This window comes from Nycticebus coucang, chromosome 6 (assembly GCF_027406575.1).
Source record: "Nycticebus coucang isolate mNycCou1 chromosome 6, mNycCou1.pri, whole genome shotgun sequence".
NCBI lineage: Eukaryota > Metazoa > Chordata > Mammalia > Primates > Lorisidae > Nycticebus > Nycticebus coucang.
Genome location: NC_069785.1, coordinates 10,471,052 through 10,497,124, shown reverse-complemented (window position 1 = coordinate 10,497,124; position 26,073 = coordinate 10,471,052).

Sequence of the window (26,073 nt, the reverse complement as noted above, 5' to 3'; positions counted from 1 at the left end):
AAGAACACTTAAGAAAACTGGCACAGATGGGCCCTTCCTTAAACTGATAGAAGCCATCCATGAAAAATACCAGCCAACAATTGTGTGGAACAGAGAAATACTGAAATCCTTCCCATGTAGAACAGGAACCAGACAAGGATGTCCACTTTCACCACTACTACCCTATTTCCCCACTTATTTTAAGGTGTGCTCCCAAAGATGTGCTAGGTCTTATTTTCAGGGGATGTCTTATCTTTCCTGTAAGTAGGTCTTATTTTCGGAGGATGTCTTATTTTTGGGGAAACAGGTTATTTAAGATAATGCTGGTAGCTCTAACCAATGCAATTAGACAAGAGAAAAATATGAAGTGTATCCAAATGGGCACAGAGGAGATCAAACTTTCACTCTTTGCTGATGATAGGATCTTATACCTAGAAAATTCCCAAGGATTCACCATGAGACTCCTGAAATTGAGAAAGAAATACAGCAATATCTTAGGATATAAAAACCAGTGTGCACGAATCAGTAGCTTTCATATATGACAACAGCAGTCAAGCCGAGAATCAAATTAAAGATACAATATGCTTCATGGCATCATCAAAGAAAATGAAATATCTTATAATGTATTTTAAAAAGGATGTGAAGGGTCTCTGCAGAGAGAACGATGAAACACTCAAAGAAGAAATTGCAGAGGATGTTAACAGAAGAACATATGATGCTCCTGGGTCAGAAGAATCAACTTTGTAAAAATGTCTATGATACCCAAAGCAATTTGTAGATTTAATGCAATCCCCATTAAAATACCAATGTCATACTTTGAAAATCTTGTAAAAATAGTTCTACATTTCATGGGAACTAGAAAAAAAATCCCCAAAAGCCAACATAATTCTTTGAAATAAGAACAAATCTGGAGGCATCATTTTATTCTACTTCAGGCTATACTACAAAGTCTATAGTGATCAAAACAGCATGATATTGGCATAAAAATGGAGAAATGGAACAGAACAGAGAATCTGTAGTTGACACCAGCCTCATGTTAAACCAAACAAAAGCAAGGGAAAAGACTCCCTATTCAATAAATGGTGCTGGGAGAACTGGTTAGTCACATGTCAAAGACTGAAACTGGATCCACACCTCTCAGCACTTACATAAATTAATCCACGATGGATAAAAGATTTAAATTGAAGACATTAAACTATAAAAACACTAGAACAGTGGTTGTTGCTATCAACGAAAATAATTTTATGGTTGGGGGTCACCACAACCTGAGGAACTGTACTAAAGGGTCGCAGCATTAGGAAGGTTGAGAACCACTGCCCTAGAAGAAAATGTGGGAAAAACTTAATTTTATTGGACCAGGGAAAGAATTGATGAAGAGATCCTACTGGCAATTGCAGCAACAACAAAAATTAATAAATGGGTTTGCATGGTATGAATCTGACAAAGGGCTGATAACCAGACTCTACAAAGAAGTTAAAAAAATCAATAAGAAAAGATCAAACAACCCCATTAAAAAGTGGGAGAGAGACATGAACAAAAACTTTTCTCATGAGGACACAGAAATGGCCAAAAAACACATGAAAAGAATGCTCATCATTCCTAATCGTTAGTTAAATGCAAATCAAAACCACTTTGAGATATCACCTTATCCCAGTGAGAATGGCCGACATCATAGGGTCCCATAGGACATCCGTATGGAGAGAAGGGAACACTCGTGTGCTGTTAGTGGGAAAGTCGTAAAGCCTCTGTGAATAGAAGGATGGAGATTCCTCAAAGAACTAAAAGTAGACCTCCCATTTGATCCTGCAGTCTTATTACTGGGTGTCTGCCCAAAAGAAACAAAAGACATTTTACCACATGGACATTTGTACTTGAATGTTTATAACAGCACAATTCACAATCACAAAGGTATGGAAACAACCCAGATGCTCTTCATGACGTGAATGGATCAGTACACTGTGGCATTTGTGTACAATGGAATACTACCAGAGAAAAGGTGGAAATTTCCTATCATTGGTAACAACGATTAGCAATGATAACCCTATGATGTCAGCCATTCTCACTGGGATAAGGTAATATCTCAAAGTGGTTTTGATTTGGATTTAACTAATGATTAGGAATGATGAGCATTCTTTTATTTTATTTTATTTTTTTTATTAAATCATAGCTGTGTGCATTGATTTGATCATGGAGCATTCTTTTCATATATATATATATATATATATATTTTTTTTTTGCCATTTCTCTGTCCTCTCATTTGGAGAACTCTAAGCAAAGTATCACAAGAAAAGAACAACAAGCATCACATGTACTCAGTGTTAAATTAGAATTGGTATGTTAACAACTACATGCTCATGGGAGAGAAAAACTCGCTTAAATTTAAGAGGAGTGGAGGTGGGAAGGAGTTGGGTAAATTCACGCCCAGTGCACACGTTGCATGGGTATATGGCACACTTCCTTGGTGAAGGACACACCTATTATACTAGGACTTTGACCTTACAAAAGCAAACTGTACAACCTAATTGTATATACCCCTGTATTAATCTGGAATTTAAAAAAATCAATTGAATTAACCTATCCCTTTCTGCCTTAAATCCTGATGCTCATTTCTCTTCCTTGGTAATTAATATTCTTCATGGCATTCCAACCCCTCCTCGCCCCAGAATAGGGTAAAACCTATTGGTCTTCATTAAAAACCTATTTTGGTCTTCATTAAAAACCTATTCAAACAGATATCCTTTCTTCTTGAATGATTTTCCTTTTTTTTTCTTCTTCTTCTTTTTTTTTTTTATTTGAATGATTGTTCTGGAAATTTATCTATTGCCTCTTGATTGGTAGAAGCTGTTTTTTCTGTTATCTTGATTTTTTAAAAATAAAACCTCTTTCTAAAATTATCAAACCATCCTTTGCAGGCATTAAGTTCTTTAGCTTAAAAAAAGAAAAATTCTCTAGCTTACTCTTGTTTTCAGTTGTCACATAATGAATTTGACCTCATTTTTTTTGAATAATATTAAAACCTATAAGTAAGCTATTCTTATAGCAATAGTGAACTCACATAAAAAATTCATTTTCAATGTGACATAAAAAGGTATTTTACAAACAGTGTGAGTTTTTTGCATCTATAATGACAGCTTCATAAATTTACTTTCTTTCTTTTTTTTTTTTAGAGACAGAGTCTCACTTTATTGCCCTCGGTAGAGTGCCGTGATGTCACAGCTCACAGCAACCTCCAATTCCTGGGCTTAGGTGATTCTCTGGCCTCAGCCTCCTGAGTAGCTGGGACTGCAGGTGCCCACCAGAACGCCTGGCTATTTTTTTGTTGCAGTTTTTCTGGGGCTTGGTTCAAACCCACCACCTTCCGTATGTGGGGCCAGCACCCTACCCACTGAGCCACAGGCGCCGCTCCTGTACTTTCTTTTTCTTTTCTTTTTTCTGTTTTTACAATGGGTTTTACTTATACTAGATTCATTTATATTGAAATTTGAGACCTCACTCTCAATCTATAGTACATATTACCAATTCAACCCTTTCTTGTAATGTTGTGACTTTGCTTCTTGGGAGAACTTCCAGCATCGCCAGTGACACTTTGTACAGGTCCTGTGGTGTTACTCAAGATTACAGTGTTGCATTGAACATGATGAAAAATACTCCAGAACTAGGAGAGATTAGTTTTTACTGTAATACACAATTTACTGCAGAGACTAACTGCTCACACAGAGATGATTGGCATCACACAGGATTTTAAGCAGCTACCCGCAACACTTGAGCTCAGCCTCTGCCATAGAATCAGGAGGTGGCTCTGAGATTATTACAATAGTACAGTATGCATTAGAGTGAATTTAATGCAGTTATGATTTAACACTGCATCTTTATGGTTGTTTATATTTCTCGTGATGGTAGTTGGTACCATGAACCATATGTTTTGATAAATTTTAACTTTTTATGATAGATTTATATATATTTTATGGTAGTAAGTGATAAAATAGGCTAATATCTGCATTAATTTTATACATTCATGACATACTTAACTTTTCTTTTATTGTGTGTACCTGAGCTATGCTTTTCATTTGCAAGTTTTTTCAAATTGTTGCAAATACTCCCAAAATTTTCCAGTTTATTTAGTGAACCAAGTTTACATTAGAAGTGGACCCATGCATGTCAACTGCCACCTCCTGATTCTATGGCAGAGGAAAAAAGTGTTATAACTTATTTCAGCTTTCTGCTACGTCTAAATTATTTCAAATTATAGATTTGATTGGTCTAGATCAACAAAGTTAAGTGTAATTTGTTTACAAATGAAACATGGAATGAGATTAAAGAATTGTACAAGCATTTTAAATTATGTAAACCATGAAACTTTGAACCTAGTCATTTGTTGTATTTCTAAATTCCCACAAGATGGCAGGATTTCAGCTCATTTTAAACTAAATGCCTTGATGGGTACCTAGAATTATTTTAAATCTGGTAACTAGGTTAAGCACAAATCCTGTTTTCTGATCAATGATGCAAATAATACTCACACAGAGAAGGTTCCAATTCATCCTCATTATTTACAGATACTACCAAATTGAGGTAATGAAACGATGGATTGCACAGGTTTTAAAATACTCCTCAGGTAGAGAAGCACTTTCTTGTTTCATAACTTCAATTTGAAGTCATTCATAACCACCCAGGAACATACTGCTTCATCTGTGTGTTTCTTTTGTTTTATTCATGAGGGTCAGAGATGAGCTGAGATCAGGCTTTAACAGATGAAAGGCGCATCTTGGTATTTCAGAGGTTCCAGCCTCCATGGCGTGTGGTTCTGCAGGCAGTGAGAAGCAGTGAGGCTCGTCCGCCACTGGGCTTGTACCTATAAATATTTAAATGATTGTTTTACTCTTTAATGGTTCCATGTATCCCAGGAGATAAGGGTTATTGTTCTCAAGTGTTGGATTCCCCATGAAAAAAATGCTCACCGTCTCTAATCATCAGAGAAATGTAGATCAAAACCATTGTGGGATATCACCTAACTCCAGTGAGACTCACCCACATCATTAAGTCCCCAGTCTGCAGATGCTGGTGTGGACATGGAGAGAAGGGAGCACTTCCACACAGCTGGCGGGACTGCAAACTAATACAGCTTTATGGAAAGAAGTGTGGAGAACTCTTAAAGAACTAAAAGTTGACTTTTCATTTGATCCTACAACTCCATTACTAGATAGATTATCTACCCAGAAGAACAAAAGTCATTTTATCACAAAGATATTTGCACAGGGAGTAAACTCCTTTCCCCTTCCCCTCCCTTCCTCCTCTTTCTCCTGCCCCTCCCCCCGCGTCTCCTTTCTCCTCATCCTCCCCTTCCTCTCCCTCTTCTTGTTGATGCTGGTTCCTGGTGGCTCTCACCAAAGACAGGCCTCTAAGCACGAATTCGTGCTTCTGTCTTTGTTGACACTGTTATAACAAAATGTGGTAGACTGAATAATTTATAAGCAACAGAAATTTGTTTCTCACAGTTCTGGAGGTTGGGAAATTTGGGATCAAAGCGTATCAGGTCTGGATCTGCAGAGGGCTTGTGTTCTGCTTCATAGGTGATGCCTTTGAGCCGTGTCTTATGTGGGGGAAGGAATAAACAAGCTCTCTCTGCCTTCTTTTATAAGAGTACTAATCCCACTTCCAAGGTTTCACCATATGAATTTTGGGGAGAAACAAACTTTTAGTCCATAGCTTAAGAAAGGGGAGGGAGTTTCTGTACCCAAATTGAAATAAGTTATACTAAGAGATGTGAAGGCATCACTATGTCCAACCTTATTTGAGTTTATATTTATCTTCCCTTTTTCTTAATAGATGTGGGTTTATATTCTTTAATGTTTTATGTTTCTTTATCTATGGAGAGGTTCATCTAGGGATAAGTGATATTCTTTTCAGGAAATCAAGTTTTAAAATTAAGGTGTAGTTAGACAACTAGATAGTTCCTTCTTTTGATAAGTAGGATACATGTAATTTTGAACATCATCTAAGTTATAAACCTGGTGCTAGGGTTAAAACTCTGCCTAAATTCACCTAGACTTTTGTAGTAGGCAGAATACCATACTTATAAGAACAATTATTGGTTCTTGAGGGAAACGCTGGGAGCGGGACACTATCCTGGCCATATGGAGATGTTTTGCAGCCTAGAGTTAAGCCCTCAAGCAATCAAGTGGTCTAAGAAGATTAGATCAGTGGCTCATTAGTAAGCAGGTGTTGGACCTTGAACATTAGTGGTGCCTAAGGGTGGGAGTAGAGCCCAGCGGGAAAAGAGCACATAGTGATCCTTAAGCACATAGTCCTTGTACGTGGCCTCCCCACACCTGTTGGATAGCATTTCCATAAATAAATGCAGAGGGAGTTTGGGGCGTTTCTGCAGCCACGATGGAGCTTACTCAGTGGCTTGGCTCTCCTGCACCTCCGGGGAGCCTCACCTCTTGCAAGCTTGTACTTTCAATCTGTGTACCAGCTGTTTCCTGCGCGGTATTGGCATGACATAGTGGCCCCGACAGAATTTATCCAGTATTAACGGGTTTATGTTACAATATGCCAAAGCTCACAAGAAGATAACAAAATTACTGACTTATTAATGGTAAGTACCTCTAAACTAAGGATGAAGAATTTGTTATCTTATATATTGGTATCATTAATTATGGTATCTAAACTCAGGAGATGATTACATCAGGTGGTTAGGCAGAGGCTTGTGTTTATAACTGATATACGCTTGGGGGAAAGTTTATTTATGTGAGTTGATCCTTAGTTGTTGCACAAACTGTTTCTAAAATGCTTATGGCCACTATGAGGGCAAATTTTCTCAAGAGTCTACAAAATAGTTTTAATTTCCCATAGACTACATAGCTACCGAAAGGGGACCTCTCAGTAGCAACATAGCAATTTTATAATTTGCTTAATTGTGTGCAACTTTCAACTTGAAGGAATGTGTAGGAAGAAAAGGTGAAACTAGGGTTAGGATCTTGAATAGGTGATCTTCAGGTAAATATAAGATGTTGCTCAGCCAACCGACACGTATTATTTCATTCTTACTAGGTAGGCAGCACTGGTTAGAGCTCATAGGGATTTTTAACAGTAGACAATACATTTGAATATTCTAATGAACATGAGTATTGTATATGCTCACATATTTCTTTAATATTAACAAATTAGTAAAAATACAATATAAAAATCAGTTCAAGACTTGTTGTAGTAACTCATAAAAGGTAGATTATCAAAAGAAGTCAAAGGATCAACATCGCTAAGCCTTGGTTGTGGGTTATGGAAGGGAAACGTAACATAATGGCAAGGCTTTGGGTTTAAGGCAGGTTTTTAATCCAGCTTTTTCATTGGCTAGTTGTGTGATCTAAGCAAACAAGTTAATCTTAGCTTCAACTTCTTTCTCTATAAATGGGAGGTTAGAGATAGAAAAAACCTGAACCGTCTCGCTACAGTTCTGGTCCATAGCAGATGTAGAAACTGCAGTTACTTTCAAGGTTACTTTGTCAGAGAGAATGCCAGGGCAGTGATGATTCTCCTGTGTAACTTCGGGTGGGATTCCTTACATCCTGTGTGTGGGGATCACACACAAACATTATCGCATGTTATACATTCTTCCTATTACCTCATTGCTATGGTCTGAGTATTTGTGTTCCGCCCACATTCATATGTTGCAACCTAATTCCCAAGGAGATGGGACTGGTCGGGGAAGGCTGTGGGAGGTGATTAGATCAAGAGGGCTGAACCCCCATGAGTGGGGATTAATGCCTTTATTTCCCAGTTAAACTTGGACCAACTTTAATTTTTAACATTTTAAACATTTCTTGAAGTGGAATCCAGTCTGTTTTAACTTGACTATTTCTATGAGACAATCCTGTATGGATAATATCAGAGAGTGACAAGGGCCATTGCCCAGAGAACAGTCACATTCATTTTAGAATTGTCTTTCAATGAACTCCTACAGCATTTCAGTGGCATTAATGGGCAGGTGTCTTTATTATCCTTCCTTATGGAGCTGGTCTCCTAAAATTCGTAAGGACAGAGGTAAGTCAAACATTTTCCATAATAATGTTGAAAGGAGTAAGCAAAGTACCCAATACCTTCATCAGCGTATCCCGTTTGATCCCAGACTCTGATTTTCATTTAAAGCCATCTTTTCTTTACTGATGAGGCTGGCATGCACAGTCTGCTAATGTGTGACTAATCACTAAGGGCTTCTTCCCCAGTGGAGAGAACAAGATCATTTGGAAAAGATTTGATTCTAAATCTCCTTTTATCAGGTTTGCGTTATTAGCATTGGTGTCTGGATATGCACAGTATACCTTCCTCCTCCTGCAAGTGAAATTGTTTGCTAGGAGAGGAAAGCATTCTTTGCCCTTGAGAAACCTTCAAAGTGAGTGAAAATTGCTGTGATGCAAACTCTGGGAAGCAATTTGTAAACCTTTGGGCCATTGGCATTTCTATTTCACATCTTAGTGTCTGTCCTTCCCATTTCATCACATTTTTATCCACCTTGTTATGTCAGAAGAATTATTTTGTTTGCTGTACTAGGCCCCAGGATATGATCTGGGTAGAATATCAAAATGCCAACGCGATACAAGCCAGCTGGAAGCAAGGAAAATGCTGGAACTTAAGGAAAATAAGATTTGGTTGGCTAAGCTTTTCTCCTCCCCGCCTCCCGCCCCTTTCAGTCATTTTTTTAGCAGCCTACTAGCTTTTGTCTTTTTTACTCCTCATCTTCAAGTACCATCATCTCACACTAATATACTACTAAAATTACATGCCTCTTTTTCAAAAGCATAGATGATTTATGGGCAACAGTATGATCTGTCAAAAAATGTTGAGTAAATGTTTAGTGAACTGAAATGAGTGAAAAAAATGCCTAAAGATTTTTGGACACAGATTATTTAGCGTTGGAGGTATCAGTAAGTTCCCTAATACAATGCTCTGTCCAAAGTCTTCACCTTAAGATGGAGTCTTTTTTTATTTCACTGGGGCATAGGTGTGGTAAATAGACAGTACATTTATTTAAAGAAAGCAAATAATTTACTTTACAAGGTATGCTAAGATACAAAGTAAAGTAGCAGGTTTTTAGAGAGAAAAAATCTCAATTTTGGAGATCAGAAATCATCTTTCAAAATATAAGAGAGAAAGGAAGTTAGTTACTCCTATGGCCTGAATATTCGTGTTGTCCTCAAATTTTTATGTTGAAATTTTAATCCCCATGATGGTGTTGGTATCAAAAAATGGGGTTTTGGGGAGGTGATTAAGTCATGAAGGCAGGGCCCTTGCATTAGGGTTTTCCAGAGAAATAGTTATGTATGAATGTCTGTATCTATCTATCTATCTATCTATCTATCTATCTATCTATCTATCTATCTATCTATCTATCTATCTATCATTTCTACAGAGAGAGGCAGACACAGAGACAGAAAGAAAGAAGGCAACTTTATTATGGGAATTGGCTCTTGAGATTATGGAGGCAGAGAAGTCCCACCATACGGCATCTACAAGCTGAAGAGCAAGGAAAGATGGTGGTGTAATTCAGACTGTGTCCAAAGACCTGAGAACAGGGAACGCTCTAGTGTAAGTCTCCAAGTCCAAAAGTCTGAGAACTAGAAGACCTCTAGTGTCTGAGGGCAGGAGCTCACAGCTCCAGAAAAGAGTGAATTTGCCTTTTCCTGTGGTTTCAATGTTTGTCTTTTCCCAAACTCATATCGAAATTTAATTAGCATTGTCACGGTACGAAGTGGGGCATTTCTGGGCTCTGTCCTCATTAATGGACTAATGACTTTTTCTTGGGAGTGGGTATAAAAGAAGAAGTTTGCCCCCCCCCTTTTTTTTCCTCCCTCTTTTACTCTCTTACCCTTCTGCTGCAGGTGTGGGATAACACAGCGAGAAGGCCTTTGCCAGACATTGGCCCTTCAATCTTGATCTTTCCAGCCTTTAGAAGTTTGAGCCAATAAATTTTTGATCTTATAAATTTCTGTTAGAGGTCTTTTATAGCAAGCACAAAAGGAAATAAGATGACCTTCCCTCACCTTTTTGTTCTCTTTGGACCTACACAGATGGGATGATGCCCACCCACAATGAAGAGGGTGGATCTTCTTAAACTCAGTCTACAGATGCAAATGCTAATGTCTCCAAAAAGCTCACACAAACATCCAGAAATGTTTTACACCTATGTGGTGATCCTTTAAACCAGTCAAGTTGATTCACAAAAGCAACCATCACAGCCCCTGTTCAGTGCCACCATCAAGTTCACTAATATTTAGTATTGGAGCTTTTTGATGTTAATAATAATTATTAAACTAAAAGCATGTAAGAGAAAAAAGTGATAATAGTAAATGCTTCACAAATTATAACACAGGGATGAGGGTGGACTATAAATACTGTTGTCAGAATACATGTTTTTTTTTTTTTTTTTTTTTGCAGTTTTTGGCCAGGGCTGGGTTTGAATCTGCCACCTCTAGCATTCGAGGCCAGTGCCTTACTCCTTTGAGCCACAGGCACTGCCCAGAATGCATGCTTTTTAAAACAAAGTTGTTACTTGGGAGGCTGAGGCAGGAGAATCGCTTAAGCCCAGGAGTTGGAGGTTGCTGTGAGCTGTGTGAGGCCACGGCACTCTACCGAGGGCCATAAAGTGAGACTCTGTCTCTACAAAAAAAACAAAGTTGTTGACACTGGTGACTGTGCTGTAGTTACTGCTGCAGATGTATTATTAGTTGCTTAGTGAGTTTGAAACCCCCTCATTCTTCTTAGTGTCAAGAAGAATTGTAATATTTGGAAGAAGCCTTTAACATAAAATCTGAAAACCTCTGAAAAACTTCTAAGGGATTGGAAGCCAATTAGTTCTTTGTATGATATTTTACCTGGAATGATGTATCCTTAAGTACGTTTAGTGAAAAGTAATTAAATGTGGTTATAAAACGGAAATAAATACGATCTGAATTTCTATGATACTTATAAATTAATCTGTTCACTTCCTCCCCGAATTTCCATTTAATGAGTGATAATGTTTTATGGAACTACAGGAATAAAAACATCTCAACGACACAGTATCTTTTCCTCAAAGAGATTGTTTAGTTAGAAGGAATAGCTGGGTGTGGTGGTTTACAGTTCCAACTGCTGCGGAGGCTAGGTGGGAGCATCGCTTGAGCCCAGGAGTTCAAAGCTACAGAGAGCTGTGATTACACCACTGCATCCTAAAAAAAATTAATAAATAACTAAATTGAAGGAATATGTGCATGAGAAAACTAGAGAATGTTTGTGAGGCAACATGTAAACACTGAGCAAATGTTTTACTCAGGACTCACCCAGCCTAATTAGTTGAGGGAAAATGAAGTTATTGAGAAGGGTAGGGGGTGGAGCTACCTTTTCACTCAGTGGATACCCTTAGGGCACTCATTTTCTCCCAATCCATTGTCTCTTCTTCTGTTTTGGCTTTAATCTTAGGCAGTATCTTCCTGAATGGTAGATATTGGAGGGAAGTTATATACTCACTCATAACAAGCAGTTCCAATCAGAAGGATACATCTCTGTGCTGCAACTTGCAAGTGAAGTCCCCAGGAATGTTGTATCTTGTCTGGCCTAGGTTAGGTCCTCCCTCTGGACGTGCTTGTGACTCAACATTGGGGTCTCTGATTTGCCCACTCAGTCATGTACTAATCCTTGTGGAAACTGGTGTTGCAGTGTAAAGTGTTAGCAAATGGGTTTTTCATGAAAAAGTCTGTGTAACAAGATGATGAATGGACCGAAAAACAAAAACCAAAAACCGAACTAAACATTTTGAGTACGAAGAATTTGTAATGGAAAGGGTGTTGACATCTTTACATCGTGGGGTACAGGGTGGACCGGAGAAGGCCGTAGAAGGAAAGTGATAAACAGACTGTGTGTCAATGAATGGACAAAAACTATGGTTACCTCAGCGCATTATCATTCATTATTTGGCTACTTATCGAAAAGCTCCCTTCTTCTACACACCATTTAAAAATGCCTGACAATGGCAGTACTGGACCATGGGAGTGTGAGGAAACCAGTCATGTGCTTATTCTACCAATGAATTCTGAGATTTCATTCTCAAGGCAGAGTGAAGCAAGTCGGCATCTCATCCAGGTAATGCCTTCATGTCCCTTATCAGTGTTGGTCAATCCTTTCCACATTTAAAGACTGTTCCTTAGAACACCCCACTTGCTGGTATTTCCACATAAATCAGTGTTCTCATATAATAGTAACAGAAAGCTGCTAGAAACAATTTTAACACTAAAAAAAAAATTGTGTTCTAGAAATAAAAAGCTTAGAGTTTGCTCTTAGGTATATACTGGATTCGGGGGTAAAAAATGATGTTATGAGGACATTTGCCTTTCTCTGCCTAAGTCTTATTTTCTTTTCCTTTGTTGAATTTTGTGGCAAATTTCCTACCATAGTAGCAAAGCTGGCCACTGGTATCTCTAGGATTACATCAAAGGCCCAAAGGGTCTAGCAAAATTTCTAGAGATGGATCTGATTGACTTGGGGGAGATGCCTGTGCCTGAACAGCTTGATGTGTGTAAAAGTAGTGGGGGTGGTGGGGAGGATCTAGCTGGGTAGGGTGCTTTAACTTGTTGGAGTCTAGCTGGATGGAGTGCTCTAACTTGTTGAGCCTGTGTCATGTGACTACCGCAGTGGTAATGACAGGGAGAAGTCAGCCCCAAGAGGACCATTTGGGGTTCCCATGAAAATTAGAGCCTACTTCCAGCAGAAACAGGTCACAGAGAAAGATAATATGCTGTCAAAGACCATAACTTCTACACTACTTATTTATAATAAAAGATAGAGTGAAGAAGAAATTAGTCCTTATTGAGTTCCTATAATATATCAGGTATCTAGATGTATTATTTCATATTTATTAGATAAATTTGCTCCAAATCACTAAGGAATGAGTGGTAGTACTAGTATTTTTTGTCTGTCTGCTCATGACATTTCAGGGGTATTCCCTAACCCTTTAAAGAAGAGATTCTGGATTTCCTTCTTAGAAGAAATTTTAGATTTTGGAAAACAAGGGAAAGGCTTAGGGCAGGTGAACAGTAAGATAGACGGCATGGAGGTGGGAAAGAAATAAAGTTGGTGTTTAGTCTGATCTGAACCCAGAGGATGGACCCCAGAGTGGATCCAGGAGAAATGTTATTGAGCTGGGAACCACTGGGGTCCTTTCAGAGAAGGCCTTAAACATTCAGCTGGGAAGTTTGGATTTGTCCTGATACAGTAAAACAAAACAAAACAAACAACCCCCACCCCCACCCCCCCAAAACCTAACTAAATATTTTGAGTAGAAAGGATTTGTAATGAAAAGGGTGTTGGCATCTTTCCATAATGGGGTACAGGGTGGACTGGAGGAGGCCCTAAAGGGAGCGAGAGAAACAGACTGTTAACAGCTTCTTGATGTGCAGTGAGGAGGACCCAGACTACAGCGGCAGCAGAGGGTTTGAAAAGCCAGCCGCAGATGGAGGACGCTGAAATGCTGCAGTTCAGAAGCGTCTCTGATGGAGAAAGCTAAAATGCAGATTCTGGGGCCCCTCTGCTGGATGTTCAGATTCAGCGAGTCTCACAACAGTATGTATTTTAACAAGCACTCAAGATGATTCTGTCCCAGGTCAGTCGCAGACCACAATTTCTTTCCGAGGAGGAATAGGCAGGTGTTTCATTAACCATGAAGGACAGTCAAGCTGGGAGGAGAGGGGAGGCTGCTGTTGATGGTGACTGGAAGGTGGGGAAAGGGCCCTGATTATAGGGAGAGTTGATGAAGTCTGTTTAAGACCATTGTTATTCACGTTTATGGGTGAACCTTGGGTGTGCAGATTTCTGTTGATGTTTTCTGTGTAGAAAAAGCTCTTTATAAGAAGATATCCTGAAAGGGAAACGGTGAGGCTCTTGTCCTTTATCCTCCTGTACTGAGCATGTCCTAGGCAATTACAGCTTCAGGTGCTTTGGGGAAGGGTCTGAGGTGCAACAGGGATGGGAATACAATAATAGTATTGCTGAAGCGGTTGTTTTTAGAAATGCCTGCTTGGACATTCTTTTCCTGATCTGGAAATTACGACTGTTAAAGCTGATGAAACGGTATCTGAAAAATCAAAATAAGGGAATCTTAGCTACTCGGACACATAGATTTTACAGTTCTCTTAGCTTGTCTCAACTGGCAAGATGTTAATAATGGTACCCATGTTGAGGGGGGCGTTGTGTGCAGAGACGGTCAAAACATGCAAAGCTTCAGTCAGGATGAATAAATTCTGGAGATCTGCTTACAGTATGGTGACCAAGGTAATCATTAATAATAATGTATCTTATACTTGCAAATTGCTAAAAGAATAGTTTTTAAATGCACTCATGACATAGAAACAATAATTATGTGAGGCGTTGGATATATTAATTAGCCTGATTTAATCATCTCACAACGTGCACACATATCAAAATGTCATGTTGGAGACCAGAAATATATACACTTTTATTTATCAATTATACTTTAAAGAAAAATAATTATGCTACTAATGAACTTTTACTTCATTAAAGCAACAGTACCTCTTGGGACAAATTGATATTTCTTTTAATCTGAGTCTTTCTGTCGGATTATAGTCCTCTTTAAATTTGCCTAAATATTTTAAGAAAGGCCTACTATTCTGTGAAAATGCCACGTTGGTAGGTTTTCCTTATCTCCTTTGTTCTCAGATCTGGACTATCCCTTCCTGGATTCTGTTGGCTGACAAAGATGTCTTTGTGGTGCAGTTGCTACTTGAGGTCCCTTAGCTCCCAGCCACAATTTGGATTATTTCAGTGAAGGAGGGAAAACTTGTTCTCCTAAATTACTCAACGTTTCTAAGTATTATTTACTAAAGAAAGCCTTTACCTAAAGCGTTTTCTCTCCAGGATATTCTGAGATGTTTTGTGAAACATGAATTACATAGGCTTACTCATAGGGTTTTTTTTTTTGAGACGGAGTCTCAAGCTGTTACCCTGGATAGAGTGCTGGGGCATCGTTGCTCACAGCAACCTCCAACTCTTGGGTTCAAGTGATCCTTTTGCCTCAGTTTTTCTATTTTTAGTAGAGACAGGGTCTCACTTTTTGCTCAGGCTGGTCTCGAACTCATGAGCTCAAGCAATCCACCCTCCTTGGCTTCCCAGAGTGCTAGAATTACAGGCGTGAGCCATGGCACCCGGGCTTATAGGAATTGTTTTTACTCAGTTTTCTTTTCTTGGTGCTCATTCAGCCAGAGTGTCTACCTGACCTGTCACGTGGGGGTTACCCACTTAAAAAAATTTTTTTTTTTTTAAATCCCAATTCCTGTGTTACAGGACAGGTTTTCCCCTGTATTTGTTACCTTGGTGTATATGCAGTTATAGTCTACTTTTTATATTTTTTTCCTAATGAGTGCTTATAATTTTAATCCTTTGAGACTCTCTCCCTAATTCTGCAACACTTTACTATATGTGAGTCCGTATTACTGTTATACACCATTCCTAATGGGAAAAAAAGAAACCCACCAAAATAACTGATTTAAATATTTGTAGCAGGCACTGGTGATTCATATAAGCTAGCCACTCCCCTTGTTCTCCTTTTTGTTAAGGAGTTTATTTTGTGCATCAAGATACATTATTATTTGGTTTTAATATATCAAGGACCAAAAGAGATAATAGCTTAGAAGTGACATGATCCCCTCCCTTCTCTGATCATTCCTCTCTTTCCCCCACCCTCCAGTGTGTTCTAGGCTATCGGGAAGGTATGTTAGATGTTTCATGTAGAACATGTAAATTAAAATACTTTCCCTGAAAAATCTATGGGTACTTAGCTGACAACAACATGTATGCAGCTGTTCTTGTCTGTGGGTCATCTCTCTTCCTGTCCAACTTTCAAGTGAACTGGAGAGTGAGAAGCTAAACTTTGATTATGAATTTTGGAAGAAAGCAATGGTCATAAAGTGTTCATATCGTTTCCTCCGCTGCTTTGTTCCGTCCCATGCATAACTTTTGAGACTGATTATAAAAGTTGCTAAAGTCTCAAGCAGGACTATAAAGATATTTGTAATTATGACTTGACGGATAATGTTGCCCTACTGAAATGTAATCTTAGGCAGGTTGGCTCCCCCTGGAGTCATCTTCTGTTTATAGTCCTGGACCAGAGTATATCTCTAATCTCTTTAGTATGTCATCTAAGGCTGTAAATTTTAAATAAATCAACACACACACCCACTAGAAAAACTAAGGGTAGCAGAGCTCTCAGAATATAGTGTGATTTAGTCTTCTTTTGATATGGCAGTGATATGTAGGTGTATTCTGTCCCCCCCCACCAATCAAAAGAGGATAAACAACAAATGTTTGCATTTTATATTTTGTAACCCAAATGAAAATATAATATATCTAATTCAGTAGCCAGAAGGCAATGTGCCTAAGGGATAATGGGTTCGATAAACTTAATTAAGAAATCTGCCAGATCATGTTTGGAAAATTTGTTCCACTTCTCTGGGCATTAGTTTTCCTTTTCTAAAATAGAAATGCCAGAACTCTTTATCTTCCGTTAAGACTTTGTGAAGACTTTGATTTAGGAAGAAATGAACAATATTAGGGAAGTGATTTTTGGAAACTAGTACTAATATTTTAGGAACAATGTCAGTTAATGGTGACCATATAAGAAGTGGACTATACTCCCAAATAGTGTTTAAATGAAGTACTTAAAAGTTTTAATACTATTTTAGAAAAATATTGGAAAAATTGTCATCAATGTACATGTACTGCTTTTATTTGCACAAATACTGTGATATGGATGTTGTGACCTAGTTTTTTTTTTTTTTTGGTACAATACTATTGTTCTGATCTATTTGTTTTCTTCTAAAATTTTACTTTTAGGCTCAGGGCCCATAGCTAAGTGGTAAGGGCACCAGCCACATACACTGGGGCTGGTGGGTTTGAGCCCAGCCTGGGCTCGTTAAACAACAATGACAACAACAACAACAACAAATAGTCAGGCGTTGTGGCGGGTGCCTGTAGTCCCAGCTTCTTGGGAGGCTGAGGCAAGGGAATTTCTTAAGCTTAAGAGTTTGAGGTTGATGTGAGCTGTGATGCCACAGCACTCTACCAAGGGCAACATAATGAGACTCTGTCTCAAAAACAAAAAACAAACAAAAAAAAAAATAAAATTTTACTTTTAAGCATATTGTTTCCTTAATTTTCTTAACAGTTTTATTGAGGTATAATTTTTATAGCATAAAATTCATCCATTATGAGCATATAATGCAATGAATTAAGGTAAACTTTGAGAGTTCTGGACATCGTTTTCACCACAATTCAGTTTTAGAGCATTTTGGTCACCCTTAAACATGCTCTCATGCAGGACATTTCGATGTTCTGCTTTCTGTCTCTATACATTTTCCTTTTATGGACATTTCATGTAAATGGATTGCTACGTAATCTGTATGCCTGACTCTCTTCACTTACTGTCACATTCTTAAGGTTAATTCTTATTGTAACATGTATTGGTAGTTCATACCTTTTTATTGCTGAGTAGTATTTATTCTTTTGTATGGATATTTTTTTACCTTTCACCAATTTGTAGACATATTCTTTTAGGAATCATACTGCTATGAACATTTACATACATGTTTTTGAGTGGAAATGTATTTTAATTTCTTTTAGGTAGATTTTATGAGTGGGCTACCTGGTAAGTATATTTTTAATTCTGTGCAATGCTGCCTTACTATTTTCTAAAGTGGCTGTATAAGTAATACTTTGCATTCTTCCCTGCACTTCTCAAGGGATCCCATTTCTCTGCATCCTTGTTCACAACTGGCCCTGTCTTTAATTATAGCCATTCTAGTGATTGTAAAGTGGTATCTCATTGTGAATTTGATTTACATTTCTCTGATAACTAATGATATTGCAGATATTTTAATGTGATTATCAGCCATTTGTGTATTTTCTTTGGTGAAAGGACAATTCAATTTTTTACACAGTTTAAAATTGTTTTTTTTTGTTTGTTTGTTTCTGCTTTTGAGACAGAGTCTCATATATTGCCCTGGGTAGAGGGCTGTGGCATCACAGCTCACAGCAACCTCCAACTCCTGGGCTTAAGCGATTCTCTTGCCTCAGCCTCCCAAGTAGCTGGGACTGTAGGTGCCCACCACAATGCCTAGCTATTTTTTGGTTGTAGTTGTCATTGTTGTTTGGCAGGCCCGGGCAGGATTTGAACCCACCAGCTCCAGTTATGTGGCTGGTTGAGCTATAGGTGCCGAGCCTCTTGTTCTTTTTTTTTTTTTTTTAACTTTTGAGTTGAAAGAATTCTTCATGTATTCTGGATACAAATCTTTTCATCACAATATATCAGATAGGTTAGAGATATGGTATATCTGTTATACCACATATATGATATATCTGATGTAATAATTCTTGACTTATTAACATTTTCTGTTAATTGGTAGTTTTTTTCTCTCCTCTGACAGTGCAAAAGAATAGGACATTTTTCTCCATTTACTTCTTTCCCAACACATAATGTACTCTTCTCATTTATTTTAATTATTTTTATAATTAATACCTCCTAAGACATCATTATTATGTTGTATAGATTGCTTTAGATCTACCTATGTATTTACTCTGCTGGTTTTCGTTTTGGTGTTTGTCTTTCCACTTCCACCTGGGATAACTTTCTCTGCCTTCAGTATTTCTTTTTCTTTTCTCTTTTTTTGTTTTAACCAGTTTTGTTGATAAATAACTTTCATACCATCAATTTTAGCCGTTTAAAATGTATAGTTCACTGTTTCCCACTTCCAGCTCTAGGGAACTGCTAATCTACTTTCGGCCTCTCTACATTTTCTTCTTCTCATATTTCTTTTGGAGCAGCTGATTATTAATTCTGTACATGATGTTCTTATTTTACTTTTATTCTAGAATATGCAGAATTCTGCATTGCCAATTGTTTTCAGCAATTTAAAGACATTATATTATATCCTAATTTCTACTGATAAGCCATCGGTAAGCCATTTGCTTGCTGTTGCTTTGTTTGCAATGTCCTTTTTTCCAGTGGCTTCTTTAAGATTTTCACTCTTGTATTTTCAGTAGTTGTGCTGTGATACGCCTATTATCTTTATTCTGCTTAACATTGCTGTGGAACATATTAACCCAAATTTGGCATAAATCAATAACCATTTTTTATTACTTTATTCACATTAATATGAGGGTACAATATTTAGGGTACATTGTTCTCACTTTCAGGACAAAGTTCCATTTGTAGAAGAGCCCCTCACCCAGGGGGGGTGTTATACACCCTCCCAGTGTGCACATTAGGTGAGATCCCGCCTCATGCCCTCCCTCCTTCTGCCAAACGTCCTCCCCCCACCCCCTCCTGCTTCCCTCTACCCCCTGAACTGGACTATAATAGTGTTCTAGTGTTCTTAGGAACATGCAATTGTTTATATATTGATTTCATGTTAAACAGCCATTTATTTTACTTAAAAATTCTATATGTCAGGAATTTGAACACCTATAGTCAAATTAGATGATTTCTTCTGCAGGATACCTGTAGTCTCATCTGGTAATAGTGAAATGGTTGGGAACTGAAATATTCTTGAAAACTCCTTTCCTCACACATTTTGCACCTACCAGATGATGAGTCGGTGTTTGCCTACTCTGTCGACTAAGTCACCTGCATATGACTTCTAACCACTCTCCACTCAAGCCTTAAGCAAACACTTGTCAACTTTCTATCATAATAGATTTGATTTGTCTTTTATAAAGTTTAATAAAAATTGAATTATACTATATGTAAACGTTTGTATATGGATTTTTTTGGTCTACATAATAGGTATTGTTGAATGTTTTCCTACTTCGTTTTATTTATTGTTGAGTTGTATGCTAGTGTGTAAATATACTGTATTTTGTTTATTCGACTTGGATAAAAATTTGAGTTTTCAGTTTTTGGTCATAATAAAGCACCTCAGAATGTTTACATACACATCTTTGTGTGGATACCTTTCATTTTTCTTTCATTTCTTCAGGTCACCTTATTTCCTGTGACCTTGCCAAACACCCCTATTCTGATAAAGTTATGATGGTATTGTATTATTTTTATTTAAATGCTTGCTAGAATTCAGCAGGTAAATCATCTGAACCCAGAGTTGCCTTTTGAGAAAGATTTTAAAATTTGAAATCATTTTTTGGTTAATGCATAAGAACTGTTCAGATGTTCCCTTTGCCCTTGCATTTGTTTTGGTGATTTGTGCCTTTCACGGAATTTTTCCATTTCATTTAGGTTGTTTAATATATTGCTTTGAGGTTGTTCATAAATTTTTCTTATTGTTCTTTTAATATTGGCCACATCTTTAGTGATGGCCAATATATCTATGTTGTTGAATTTAATTGGCACAAGGTTTTTAATAACATCCCCTTCTTTTTGCTGAAAGTTTGATATGTGTCCCTGAGGGCAAATCATGAATTGGTGAGAAAGTAGCATAAGGACAAGTGGTTTGAGGAAAAGAAAAGAGAAGTTTGTTAATTAGCCAGCAAATGAGTAGGGCAGTGGATTAGCGTCTCAAAGACTGCCGTCCTGCCTTTAGGCAGAAATATGGAACTTATTAAAAGGGTGGGGAGCAGGCGGCTGTCAAGTTTGGGTCTGCAGGACCAGTGCATATGTTGTGGCTTTGGGCTGTTATTAACCATCATTGGTGGTTTGTATTGACCTTTCTTCTGTTGCTGATGGTCTCATGATTGTTATCCAGATAATTCTATTACACTTGAACCTGTGGCTTACGATACTAGAAAATAAATACCAAAAACATTTTTCTTTCTTTTTTTTTTTTTTTACTAGTCTTGGGCAGGAATGCAGGTTTTATTTCCAAAAAAGGACAGGGGATTTTAAAGAGATAACTCCTAAAACAGTTTTTTCCCCCTTTTCAGAACTTTGCTTCTGTTTCATTATCTTTAACTGGTCTGTAGGTTCTGTACTGATGTGTTATTCCCTTTCTTTATTGACATTGATAATTTGTGTCTTGTTTTTGTTCATGTCACTCTAGCTAGAGTTTTATAATATCGATTTTATTAGAAAGTGTTTTTCTCTAATTTTAATTTCATATTTAATTATTTTCTGCTACTATCTTCTGGATGCTTTGAGTTTAATTTGCTTTTTAAAATATTTTTAGAGTAGATTAGATCATAAATTTTAAGCTTTTATTTTTCAATAGCATAAATATTTATAGCTAAAAATTCTTCTGTAAACATAGCCTCAGTTGCATATCATACTTTTTGGTATATTATGTCTTTATTTTCATTCAGATCAAAATATTTCTCATGTACACTTGGATTCACCAAGATAACTGCTGGCCTAGTCTCAGTGGTACCCAGGCTTTCCTAAACCACACTGCTGGTGAAATGCCATGATATTTTAAAATATCACATTTATAAAAGCGTAACAAAGATAAGAAGATAAAAATTAGTAAAAGATTCAGGGCAAAGACTAAGATGTAAGATAATACGAAGTCTTATGTAAGGTTACTACACAGAATATATGCCATAGGATTTGATATTATTTGCTGGTGACAAACTTGAAATTTGATTCTGTGCTTCTTTTTTTTTTTTTTTTTTTTAGCAAATTATTTATTTTTTTATTAAATCATAGCTGTGTGCTTCTTAGGAGGAAAATGAAAGTGAGGAAATATGATAAGCTAGGGATTCATGGTAGGTTCTTTTGGGGCCCCTTTTTGAAACAACCAAAATAATATAAACAATAACTATTACAGAAAAATTAGAAAATGAATAGCAATTCTTATAAATGGTATATATTCTCATCAACCATAACTATCACTATTAACATTACAATTTGATTCAATGTTGGAAAACATTAATTTTTTCACACTTCCATTTATATACATATAATTGTACCTTATTATCTATATTCTTTTTACTTACCAATGTTTTTGGTTCTTTTTCTAGCTAGTAATCATTTTATTTTGCTGAATATGCAGTGGTCATGAATGGATAAGTCACGATCTATTTATGTTATACTTCCATTTGACTTAGGTAACATCTTTTAATTTTATGGACAGTGCTGTGTACTATCCTTGTACATCTCTACATGCTTGTCCAATTTTTTTCTCTGTGTTAAAATTCAAAGAGTATAATTGCTGGAGCAAGGTAGCATTTGACAGAGGATCTCGTTTTTGAGCTGCGTCTTCCAGAATAAGATAGATTTCATCAGGTGAAGAATCAGTAGTGAGCAACAATAATACACTTTCAAAAACCTAAATCCAATCTGATGTCAGAGCCCTTAAAATCTAAAAAAAATTTAAAATCTCACACTGCCCACTTGGTGAACTTGTTTGTAGCAAGAACTAGTTTGATGTATTATACCCTGTTAGCTTCAGGGTGTAACCCCAAGTCATTTTTTTAGGACTCATGGCTCAGGTTGGTTAAAAAACCAAAGGATATGATTTATTTTCTAATTTATGCATAAATTTACCTAATAGGTATTTATTGAGTAATTAATAAGTGTAAGGAATATGTTAGACCAGTGGCTTCCCTGATAGGATAGGTAGAAACGTGTTAGGGGAGGCTATGCTGTAACCTCCACAACTATTTGGCTTTGATCACCAGGCTACTTCAGAAAATCTGAAGCAAAATATTTTGATATGAGGCAGGTATATTCAAAAATGTACCAATCTGATCCTGATCTGAAAGACAATACTTTTGTATGTACTATCTCATTTAGTCTCTGTAAAAATAGTTTTTGCCCTTGTTTTTCATTGTAATTATAAAGTTGGCATAGAATTTTCCTGCTTAATTTATTGCCATGGCTGTGATCCAGGGTTTGTTTGTTTGTTTTGAGACAGAGTCTCACTATGTGGCACTTGCTGTGGTGTCACAGCTCACAGCAACCTCCAACTCTTGGACTTAAGCAATTCTCTTGCCTCAGCCTCCTGAGTAGCTGGGACTACAGGCGCCCGCCACAATGCCTGGCTATTTATTTGCTTGCAGCTGTCATTGTTGTTTAGCAGGCCTGGGCCGGGCTGGAACCTGCCAGCCTCCGTGTGTGGCTGGCACCCTACTCACTGCGCTACAGGCACTGAGCCTAGAGCAATGGTTCTTAAGTAGCATTCAGACTCATTTCTTAAACTTTTCAAATTTTTTTACTACTTTTGTTTTGTTACTATAATCTCAACAAGATGTCTTTTCAGGGAATGGTCTGTGTTATAGATAATTTTGCCTAGCGTAGTTCTGTACCGAGAGTAGATATTCCACAGGTACTGGTTGAGTGCTCATGGTTTGTAAGAGGTTGGAGGGCAAAAAGACCAAAAAGAAAAAGAAATGTATAGGTGACATCAAATATGAGTCATTTATGATCTTATGTATAGAAAACTCTAAAAATTCTATCCAAAAAATCTATTAGACCTGAAAAATAAATTTAGTGAAGTTACAAGTTATAAAATCAATATTTAAACATAATTAGTGTTTCTATATGCTAATGACAAACTGCCAGAAAAGGAATCTAAGAAACAATCCTATTTATAATAGCATAAAAAAATTCTTAGGAGTAAATTTAACCAAGAATATAAACAATCAGCACACTGAAATCTATGAAATATAGATGAAAGAAATTGAGGAAGACATAAATAAATGGAAGAATCTCTTATGTTCACGAATTGAAGGCATTAATGCTATTAAAATCACCCAAAGCAATTTATAGGTTGAATGCAATTCTTGTGAAAATTTCGATGTCATTTTTCACAGAAATAGAAAAACAATAAAAAGAGGTCGGGAAGGCTAGTAATGAGCAGAACTGATGAAAACATTGCAAAAATTTGTCTAACTGTGCATCAAAATCATCACGGGACTGTGAAGTATAGCAGATCAAGTAAACATTGATAAAGAAACAATTAGGAAAATCTTAACTGAAAATTTTGGCATGACAAAGGTGTGTACAGAATGGTCTAAAGGAGCTCACTGGTGAACAAAAGCAAAGGAGAGTTGAAATTTGCCAGGTCATTTTGGAGCAACAAGACGGTATTTAGGGCTGTTATCACTGGTGATGAAACATGGGTGTACAGACATGACTCTGAAACAAAATGTCCAAGTGCACAGTGGAAGTCAGCCAGCTCCCCACAACCAAAACAGTTCTGTTAAGTTCAAACCAAGAGTCAAGACAATGTTGCTAATCTTTTTTGATATCAGAGGGATTATTCATTATGAATTTGTACTAACTGACCAAAGTTAGCTACTTGGTCAGTTACTATTTGGAAGTGCTGAAAAGGCCACATGAAAAAGTTAAAGGAGAACCTGAACTTTTCACCAACCACTCACAGCTCTTGCATCAGGACAGTGCACCAACTCACATGGCACTGTCTGGGAGGGAGTTGGTTGCCCATCAACAAATAACTATGTTGGAACACCCTTTATATTCATCTGTTCTGGCCCTTGATGAATTTTTTATTTACCCAAAGATAAAGGAAATACTCAAGGAAGAGATTTGGATGACATTCAGGACATTAGGGTCAGTACAATGATGGCTTTAAGGGCCATTCTCATAAAAGAGTTCCAAAATTGCTTTGAAGGGTGGACTAGGTGCTGGGGTCAGTGCATAGCTTCCCAAGGTGAGTACTTTGAAAGTGACCTTAGTGATATTCAGCAATGAGATATATAGTACTTTTTCTAGGATGAGTTTGTAAAGTTAATTGTCAGACCTCATATATATACAGTATGAGTGTGTGTGTATATATATACTCACACACAGACACAAATTCATAAAAGAAGAAAATTCTGTTTTGTGACAACATTGGATGGAATTGGAGGACATTATGCTGTGGGATATAAGCGAGGCACAGAAGACAAATACTGTATGATCTCACTTACATGTGGTGTCTAAACAGAGAGAACGGCAGATACCACAGGTGGGGGAATTGGGGACGGATGGGGAAAAGGAAGATATTAATCAGAGAGTACAAAGTTTCAGTCTGGAGGAATGAGTTTTCGTGATCTATTACATTGCATGATCACCATAGTTAATAATGCATATTTTAATACTGACACAACAGGTTAACATTCTCACCATAAAATGAGATAAGTGAGTGATGCGATGCATATGTTCATTAGCTTGAGTGCATTTTTGTATGATGTACAAGGGCTGTACGGGAAGTGTCCAGGCATGTGCTAGACATCACATTGTACCCCATAAAAATACATAATTATTTGTCAATTAAAGAAAAAAGAAAATACCCATAATGACCATTGAGACAATAAAATAATTTAAGGTTTGGAAAATCTAATCATCTCAAATATTTTTTGGTAATATATGTCTCCTTTAAAGTCTTGTTTTCATTATTTATCAATTTTTATTTTAAGTGCATCTATTAGTATGTTATATCAGTATGTTTATTTTAAGTGCATCTATTAGTATGTTATATATGTTATATCAGAAAGGTCTATATTATCTTTCTTCCTCTTATCCTATTTAATATAAATTCTTGTCAAATGACTTGGTCATGGCTCGGATATTACTATGACATTGGAAAGAGTACAGCATTGTTACACTGAACTTTTGAAAAACTGCTGTATCTTTCATTTGTACTATTAGGTAAACAGGCACAGTTCCAAAAGGAGATAATACATTTCCATCCTAATTCTTTTCATGCTGATGTTACGTAAGAGCCAAGAATGAACAAGAACTGCTTCTGAAAGAAGAAAGGATAAAACAAGATAAAGACATCAAAGCTGTTGCCATTATGTTTTATCCTGCAAGAAACAAGAAATTACCTGGAAGGATCAGAACTTAACAAAAAGGGGTTACTGTTACAATCCCTACTGAGAGTTTCAGAAAGAAACAGGGGAAGAGGATATATTTATCCAACAGACAGTAGGGCTGTGTGAAATTTTCTAGTTAATGCAAACAAAAGGCAGGGACTTTAATACACCCACTGGATACCTGAGGTTTCAAACTTTCATAGGGAAACACGACTAAAAATGCATAAAGTGAAAGATGTCTAGGGCCAGACTTTGAGAAATCTTGAAAGTGTCTTTATAAGTTTTCAAAGTACAGCTTCAAATTCAAAGTGAAGGATGAGTGGAGGGAGGGTGATTGGTGGGATTACATCT